The sequence below is a fragment of the Macrosteles quadrilineatus genome, unplaced genomic scaffold (genome assembly GCF_028750875.1).
Source record: "Macrosteles quadrilineatus isolate MER2022 unplaced genomic scaffold, UCM_ALF_1.0 Scaffold_3__2_contigs__length_128488019, whole genome shotgun sequence".
Lineage (NCBI taxonomy): Eukaryota > Metazoa > Arthropoda > Insecta > Hemiptera > Cicadellidae > Macrosteles > Macrosteles quadrilineatus.
In genome coordinates, this window is record NW_026542596.1 from 94,404,559 (window position 1) to 94,413,983 (window position 9,425).

The following is a 9,425-nucleotide window of genomic DNA, read 5'->3' on the forward strand; positions in this document are numbered from 1 at the left end:
CCGGAATTTTACCCCCTGGCCGATTTTAGAAATGGAATGATTGATTTCCTTATTTCTGTTTTGAATTAATTGTAAACAGTTCATTATTTAGTAGCCTATCTTTATTTATTTATTTTGTAATCTTAACTAAGTAAACAGAATTCGCTGTTTTATTTCGATCGTATTAACCAACAGTCCAGCAAGATCGAATCCTGATACTCGAATCTCAAAATTAAAATTATTAACATGTTCGATTTGTTAATGTTACAAATAAATTAAGAGGCTACTTAATAATAAAATGTTTACTATTAAATTAAAACTGAATGAAGATAATTAATCATTCTCACTAATTTATACATCTGACTAGGAGGTAAAATTCCGGGGGTTAAATTCCGGGGGGTAAAATTCCGGGGGGTAAAAATCCGGGGGTAAAATTCCGGGGGGTAAAAATCCGGGCAGTACATTTTAGGTTTTGATAATTTGATGTGTTCTGATTAAATTCACAACCGTGAAAATATATGTTTAATTCCGCGTTTAATCCATCGAGCTGATGTCGCGAAACTCAAAAGTTCGCGGCCGGAATTTTACCCCCTGGTTTGTGACGTCACGTTTGCCCAGGGGGTAAAATTCCAGGGGGATAAAAATCCGCTACCCCTAATAAACACGTGTGATTGCCCAGGTTTGTCACTAGCGTCTCGGGGTCCTGGTCACAAACCGATGAGAACCTCTTTGGAGTGGGGGGCGTGACGTCACTCTCTTCTCTTGAGGGAACACCATTAGAAGTGCAGCCATCGGTGTTCGTGGTGTAGTGGAAAGTATACTCGGCTGTTGTCCATGAGGTAACCAGATCGAATCTCACCGGCCCACTAACCTTTTGCCAAATATTTTGCTTAGAGTGCGATTACTTCTAAACTGCACATCTTTTGTTAGAGTTTGATACTTTTATAATTTTATTTTATGAACAGAACATTTTTTCGATTAGTAAACCTTCATTCGATTTTTATCTTATATATGTTTTTATATTACAGCAAGTTTGGTTGGTTAGGAGGATAATTATAAAATTAATTTTATATTTTTTTTTTATAAATTGACTTGAGGGACACTCCCACAATCCCCCACTCCTTCGCAGAAGAGGTTCTCATCGGCTCTTGACCAGGACCCTGAGACACTACTATTGTCTCAACACATTCAGCTATGCCACCAGTTGTGTGTGGCTCAGCTCAGCTGTTTATATTGGTGGACTATGTGTGGGTTATGCAATATCCACACATTTAGTCACTCTGGTGATACATCGGTTGATATTCACGCACGAGACGCCCCCACAGCTAGAGCCGTTATTCTGGTCGAGGTCATTCACCCTTCACGGTTTGAATAGCTCCCGACCCAGTCGTCTAATGTAACTGCAGTGTGTGTTCCATTCAAGATACTCCAACCCAGTGGGATAATTTGCTACCGGGTAGTATATGTGGAATCCACACAATTTAAATCAAAACTTTTCCTGTTCATCAATTTGGTAAACTTGTAGGCCCTAAGAAAAATACAAAGTTTCAACTTGATATGTCAACTGGTTTCAAAATTACGCCTCGTTAGTTATAGAACCCCCGTTCCAAAACAACCTGCTTATGAAACTTCAAATTACTCTAGCACCTCTCAAAATCAAGCTAGGAAAATGAAGAGAGGTGTCATTTTGCAGCATTTTACAAGCTCATTCTAAAAACATACAATAGTGATTCCAGATATTCTAACCCAATGGGATTTTTTGCTAGACCACGTGAGACAAAATGTATTGCATATTGGCCAGAAATGTCAGAAAATCACAACACTAAACACAGTTTTTAAGCAGCGCCAAAAAAAAATTGCAGCAGTTTAAATTTTGCGATAAACTTATAGCTATTAAGTTTTTTTGTGTAACCACTGTTGGGTTATGAAAGTTGAATATATATTTTGGATTTAAAAGTTGGTTACAGTATATTTACTAGTTTCCACGAATATAATTGTGTGAAGATATTCGTGCTGGTTTCAAATACTATAAGTTTTCATGATAAGGAAGGAACACAATTAGGAACACCCTCAGTAAGTAAACACGAAAAGTAAAATATACGTCGAGTAACACTTGGAACACATATTTACACTTGTAATGCAACATTGGATCTGATGATGGTTGGAGTGTCCAAAAGAAATCGACCACCACTTGACATCTTTTATATATTCACTGTCTTGTTAAAATCAGTAGGAGTGTACATATCAGTTTCACGAGATAAACAGTCAACGTATATTTACTTTCTGTTAAATTAATAAAAATTAGGCCTACCATGGCGATTAAGAAGTAATTTAGTAAATTGAAAATATCCCATTAGAAAAGTCACGGACGTAAAACTGGTTTAATGGAACCGTCGCGATCATATCTCAACAATACATTGTTTGGCGATAGCACACAAAGAGATGTTGGGGGGGTGGGGGTTACCTTCCACCATTTAACTTACGTCCTTCTAGCGAGGGCCACGCGGGGAAACCTTGAATTGCACTTCAGACGGCCACATTGCATTTTGCCTCGCAATATGGAGATGCACTAGGAAAACGATAACTTCAATAAATAAACATTTACAAAGTCCTTCAAATGTCTGCAAAACATGCTCGTAATTTAGAACAGAAGGTCTTTTGCCGTGGGCGATTGTTATCAGCTGTAATCGCCGAAGATCTAACACAAAAACATGAAAACATCCGTTAATTAAGTTGTGTCTGTTTTCTACCCCTCCGATTTGACAACAATTCCTATTTCATAAAGTATTCTACGTCTCGATGCTACAGAAATATTAAAGTAGAATATCTTTTAGGCTGCGTTATCAGCAATCTGTCACATACTTTCTCCCATAAGCTTGTCAACAACACTTATCATAGGTAAGCGGTAGGGCGTTTGGAACAATCACAAAATTTGCAATTAACCTTTTGTAATTTAAACCGTAATTATTACAGCAATCGGTTAAGCCTAACCATTTTGTTAAGAATTAAAAATACTATTACGTAGGTACAAAATTTTAATCAAAACCGGTTTAGTCGTATTAAAAAAAATCCATTTCCATTATTACTTCTATTGTTGAAAGTATTGGCATTTGATAGGAAAATCACAAAATTCGCAATAACTTTTGAACCCTAATTTTTACAACAGCGTTGTATCATTTTGATTATAGCAAAAATGACTACCTATAACATACATTTTAAACCGTTCGGGCTTTTTCTAGAAAACACGATTTCTTCATTATTTAATGGGACACGCTAAATTAAAAATCAACAGGTACTATTTCAACGAAATCAAAAATATCAGAAAATAGGGGCTAAGTCACCAAATTTCATAAAAATCCCAACCACAGGTGTGGTCTGTCTTTTTGCGGTCCCGTAAAAAAAATTAGCTTAATAGGCTACCATTAACTACTTTAGGTCTGTCATTCATTTGCAGTGGGTCTGAGTAAATCCTTTGTCTTGGCGACCAAAAACAAGTTGCACCATCGGTACAGATGTTCAATACAGTAGGTAGTGTTTAAAGCAAGAAATTTTCATTCAACCACCGAATAAAGGAGTAGACACTCCTCCTTTAACTCATGGTATACCGTAACCATTTTACCAAATGATTTTTTACCATGTTCGAAGTGTAGGCTAAAATCACGACACAACTAATTCAGGCAACATGGGACATTTTCACTATCCAAAGTGACCTTTTTCAACTTCTTCATGAAATCCAAACATTCTACCTCTTCTAGCGACAGTTTCAGTCTACAGTCATTCACGCCTGTCCCGCCATGTTGCAACATAGCAACAGCACAGCCTAGTTGCTGCGTCGCACAGCGGACGTGGCAGTGGCCTGCTTTCACGCGCTTGGGAAAAGAAAGTCGCTGTCCACGGTTGCAACACCGCGCTTTCATGGAACACCTACAGTGTTTACAACAAAGTTGACAACTATAAATGTTGCTTACTTGAGAAACTAGTGGAAGACTCTAATTTAGAGCAAAACTAGGCATATCCCTAGTTTTTTTTTTTTTTTTTTTTTTTTTGTCCTAGGACGCTAGGCACTAGCCTGGGATTACAGTAGGTAGTGGAAAACTTGTTGCCAAAGAATTAGCGCGAAAAAGTCAGCAGTCAGTAGTGTCAAGGATGTAGGAACCCTTTCTGAAAATGACCAGTAGTGATTTTAAGACTTAGATTTAATGATCGGACACAAACCACAAACACAAACTACAGGAAAGCAATACCTACATATTCAAGAAAAGTTAGCAGTTACACTTTTTTATTATTTATTGCTACTGATAAATCGGTAAGCCCGGTTGGGGGTAGTTCTCCACTAGTTTTCTACATGTTGCTAGTACAATGAACGTAGCAACTAGTCTTCCACTTTTTGTAGTCAACTTTCTTTGGTCTTTACCGACACTCCACGGGAAACCAAAATTTAGTGGAAAACTTGTCTCTACTAGTAGACGACAGAAAAAGTCGCTGTATTTTGTAGAAAAAGCAACCAATTGCCGCAACTATTGAGATTGCATCCCAAAGTCAGGTGACAAACATAAGCAAGAACTGATATTGTGATACAGCATGGCACGTATGACTCTTCCTTCCACCATGGTATGACTCGTGGTTGTCACGTCATACAATCAACTTCTGGTATGCCTACCAACTATAGATGGTACAGGAAAAGTGTAAAAATGTCAAAAACTGAACCCCGGTAATGGTTAAAAAGTTTAACTGAATGTAACTTAATACATCCGAGTTAATTGCACGTAGGGGAAAATGATTTTGATATACAATACCAATCTTCAAGACAATGCAACTTTTTGTCCCCAATACAATTGCTTAGGATTGATAATTGATACTATCTAGCCTACTTTTATTAGGCATAATTATTACAGGTTAAACTGATAAATAAGATCCTTATTATAATAAAACAATTAGGTAGAAGAGACAATCCATACCTCTACTGGGTACTTTCCTGGTGTGGGTAGTCAATATCAAACGGAATTTTGTATTGTACATCAAGTTTGGTTGGTTTTAGAACAGTTTGATTTCAATATAATTGTTTTTATGTTTTTGTTGATACTGAACAATATTTATTCATCGTAGGTCAGCTGATATGTTTCAATTCGTCAATATCGATACATCGGATCAAAAAATAAAATATAAATATATCGAAAAAAATCATCGACAATGATGAGTTATAAGGATCGTCTCTTCTACCTAATTATTTCTATGTTATCAAACGTAATTTTGAATCCATAGGAAGTTCTCAATTCGTAATTTAAACGCATTTGAATACATTGAAACAGAAGGAATATAGAATGCAAAGGAAAACAAAACTATCGATATATCGAAAAGAAATCATCGATAGTAATGAATGTTACCTTTAACAGGAAAGTACCCTTTACCTTTTTGTCTATGCCTTTACTGTGTTGTTGCAGGACCAAATCATCACTGTTTTTGCACCCAAATCCATTAAATACCGGTATTCGTAATTGTTAATCTGTTAGCATTGTCAAATATTTTTTTTTTTATTGGCGGAGAACTCAGTTTTACATATGCACCGGTACACTCACAAATATTGAAAAAGAGCGAATGGAAAGTGAACATACTGCAGTTATAATTTTCACACTTGACACACAAGTTATTTCGTATAAAGATTACTACCGAGAGTAAACAACTTAACGGATGCCTACCAATCTACCTAGGCCTATATCGTACAAAAAAATCAACAACCTAAAATTAACACAATTTGTTGTCAATTAGGTAAGGTAACCTGAACTGGAACCAGGTTTTAGCATAGTTCAACTTTGACCTTACATTGATCATGCTATAGGTACTATTTATTGTGAAATTTTTGTACCATACACTACAACTAACTAGGCCTAATTAGATCTTAAAAGACAATAACTTTAAACAAATCTAAGAAATGTAATAAATTTGAAGTGATATTCTGAATCTACGTGCAAACAATACTGCCTGATTGTGGCTTTGAAACAAAGTTAATTACAGTATGGAATCAATGATCAAATATTGCCTTCAACTTGACAAAAAATATATTAGAGTCACATACCCCAAACTCGGCATTCCTGATATATAGGTAACTGAGGGTAACAAACTGTTCACATAGCCTATATCTTTTGTAAAGCCAAAGAATAATTAGAATCCGTTAAGCTATGGTTCCACAGGATGCGGAATCTCCGCCATGCGGTGCGTAATTTTTCGCAGCGGAAAATTACGCAGCGAAAAATCAGAAGGGTGGTTCTACAGACTGCGAAAATAACGTTGCGGAGATTCAGTTCTGTCCAAACTAGCGACGAGTATGGATAGAAAGAGGAAAGCCCTTTTGGCTTTGATGCTATATGATGACATTAATGATGATGTTGTCGATCTTTTATCTTTGTTAGTGTCTAGTCGCAGTGACCGAAGTGACATATTTAAGAATCGGGACAGTGAAGGGGCGTATAACATTCTGGTTCGTAATAATTTAGTTGACAACGAAACTAAGTTTAAGCGGTACTTCCGTGTGTCAAAAGACCAATTTTTCTTTATGGTTGATCTCATCAAAGATTACTTAAGTTACCCACCAACACTACTAATCGAGACAAACAACCATTGATTGCCGAGATGAAACTAGCGGTAACACTAAGGTATGTACCAATATTTAGTATTTTTGCTATTTATTTAACGAAACTTAAGGGGTTTCAACCACGATCAGATCCCGTTCAACACTTGATACCCAAACATCTGCACGATCACAATATTTGATGGCTCTTCTCCGCTGGCGGAATCCGCACTGCTACTGCTCTCAGACCAGTATGATTTCTCCGCCATGCGGAACGGAAATTTCGGGATGCGGAATCGCAAGTCAGTGGAACCGCACACATGGGAACTCCATTAAACCAGTGTCGTTTTAATTCCGCAGCGGAAAAAATCGCACCGCACGGCGGAGATTCCGCATCCTGTGGAACCAGGCCTTTACACATTGCAGATACATTTCAGTGCATCAAAACCCCCCACATTAGGGAGGTTAAAATGGGCTAGGACTACTATCGTTAGGCTACGTGTTAAGATGTCTAAACAGTAGCCTATGTTATTATGGAGTATTAGTGCCTCAAATGGATTGAAGTATAATTGGCATTTAGTAGGCTAACTTATAGCCTACCCTTTTAAAAGTTACCTTCAACTTAAAAGAATCTAACGGTATTTGAGTCACGACTTTCATGTCATTCTCAATACTTCACTGCAGTACCTAACATATCCCCTAGGCATATATTAACTTAGTGACGGATTAATGAGATTTCTTATGAACTTTTACAAAAAACTTACAAGACCCAATTCCTCAACAAGGATTGATGCATCTGTCGTAGTTTAGGTAACTAGGCTATAGTAGAAAATAGAAAGAGCCTAGAATACATTTTATGAATAATGGGGTTGAAGTTTCCAGTTGGAAAATATGGTAAAATAAATTAGTTACCGTAAGCAGCAGTGGAAGGTTAAGCAAATGATAATGTCATACAATGCAGTTACGATTAAAAATGGAGCTGGAAATCCGATCTCTTGATAAGTTAATAACTTATTAAGTAATAAGGACATCGGAAAAAGCAAAAGTTCATCTAAAATTGGTACAGTTACAAAATACTAGGCAAGTTAGCTCTTGTTTAAGATGATTTACGTCCCAGAAAATGGATTTAACTAAAAAGTTACCTAATAAATTTAAGCTACCGGTACCCAAAGCATTTCTATTTAAAAATAAAAGGTTAAGTTAAACTTATGGTAGCCTACGTTATTAGTAAATTATACAGTAATCTTACCTTTTAAATGTTATCCAGGAACAATAGGTATCCAATAAGGTAAAAATATCTTACACAATACAAACTAGCACCACTTAGTACACACAGAAAGCCCGAACTAACACTTAAAGCTTGACAAAAACACTGATAGTCACTTACAAAGTTCGCTGTTAGAAAGCAACAGCGAAGTAAATTTACTTCTCGTTACGCTCAATCGCTTGTTGTTCACACTCACGACATCCGGATCGCAGAGCAAACCACAAAGGAAATCATACACCCAATCGTTTTTCCTAATTCGAGCACAAACCACGTAAAACTAGACGATTCACCAACTTTCCTAGTGAACGGGGTTTCCACTGACCACTACCGAAATCACAGCCGTGACCTAAAACGTAGGACGGTGTTCCACTTACAAAACTTCTGCACTGGGCGAAAGCACGTGAAAACTTCACGAAACTACAACACTCGAACGCGCTTTTCCGAGGAAAACAAGTTAACTGTGGAATATAAAAAAGAGTCGTCGAAAACCGAGCAAATGTCCGCAGAGATTTAGTTTGCAACTCACAAAGGAACGGACACACAATCTGGAAGGCTGCCACACTCGGAATGGAATGAAATTGAAGAGGCAGGGAGGGGGGAGGACCCGAAGACGACACGGACCCGCCCGAACGTGCCCGAGAGCTAATGACAGCTTTTAACATTTCTATACTCTTTGGTTTGGCTTTAAACATGATTCATGACACCGTCCATGTAGTTAGAGTTGTTTTGTTTGGTAAACTATAGTTTAGCCTGGCTGCATTCGTTTCCCGATTTTGAATTATTAGTAAATGGCATTCTTGTGTTCTATAATAGAACAAAAGAATGCAAATTAATTAATGTGTTATGAAAATGTTAAAAATGTATCATACATGAGCCCAAGTGACTTCGTAATTTAAGTTGTTTAATAACTTATCTGTAACATATAAGTATGTAAACAAACAAACTATAAATAAAACATATGCGACAGCACGTGCATCTTCAATATATGCAGCACTTATATTATTCAGGTTCCTGTCCTTGGGAGAGGTATCTTCTATATATTAATAGGCAAGCATGTTTCTTTAAAACCTTTTTTCTCAGCTCGTGTGCATCGCAGGGAACATCTACGCATACTGTTGGAAAGATATTTTACTGTAGATGTGCAGAATGCCTTTAAAAATTAAAATAGGCTAACAAATAAGCACAAAAAATGAATTTGAAAACTTCAAAAATTTAACATGGACCATATGGGTTGCCATGATGGTGACGAAATAACAACAAAATGTAAACAGAAAATCAAAACAAAGGGAAGAAATTCCAATCACATGTTTTATTTACAGTGTGGGGAGAAAATAGAGAAGTCTGTACATAATATTTTTTGGTCGAGTTTCGACCACAGGACGACCACTAGTTATCATAAAACTGATATTTTACAGGGAATTTTCACATCAAGACCTTTCATTCAAGTACAGTGTGCGGCTCGTCGTTAGATAGAGAAGATAATGATGCCAGGGCGAAATACAGTACGTTTTTCCAATGGTATGTTTGGGAATAATGTAGTGAAAAAGTATATCGTTATAATGTGTATATTATTGTTGTGTATAATGTATGTTATAATATGCAACTATACCAAAT

The 9,425-nt window shown here is 36.7% G+C and overlaps 1 protein-coding gene across 1 annotated transcript in view; it reads right to left on the bottom strand.

Moving 5' to 3' along the window:
- LOC128988569 (uncharacterized) overlaps nt 1-8,362 on the bottom strand; it is a 196,664-nt gene extending 188,302 nt beyond the window's left edge. The window contains exon 1 of the mRNA XM_054409962.1: nt 7,794-8,362. The gene's annotated coding sequence lies outside the window, so the exon portion shown is untranslated. The remainder of the gene's footprint in view (nt 1-7,793) is intronic.
- Nucleotides 8,363-9,425: the final 1,063 nt, after the last annotated feature.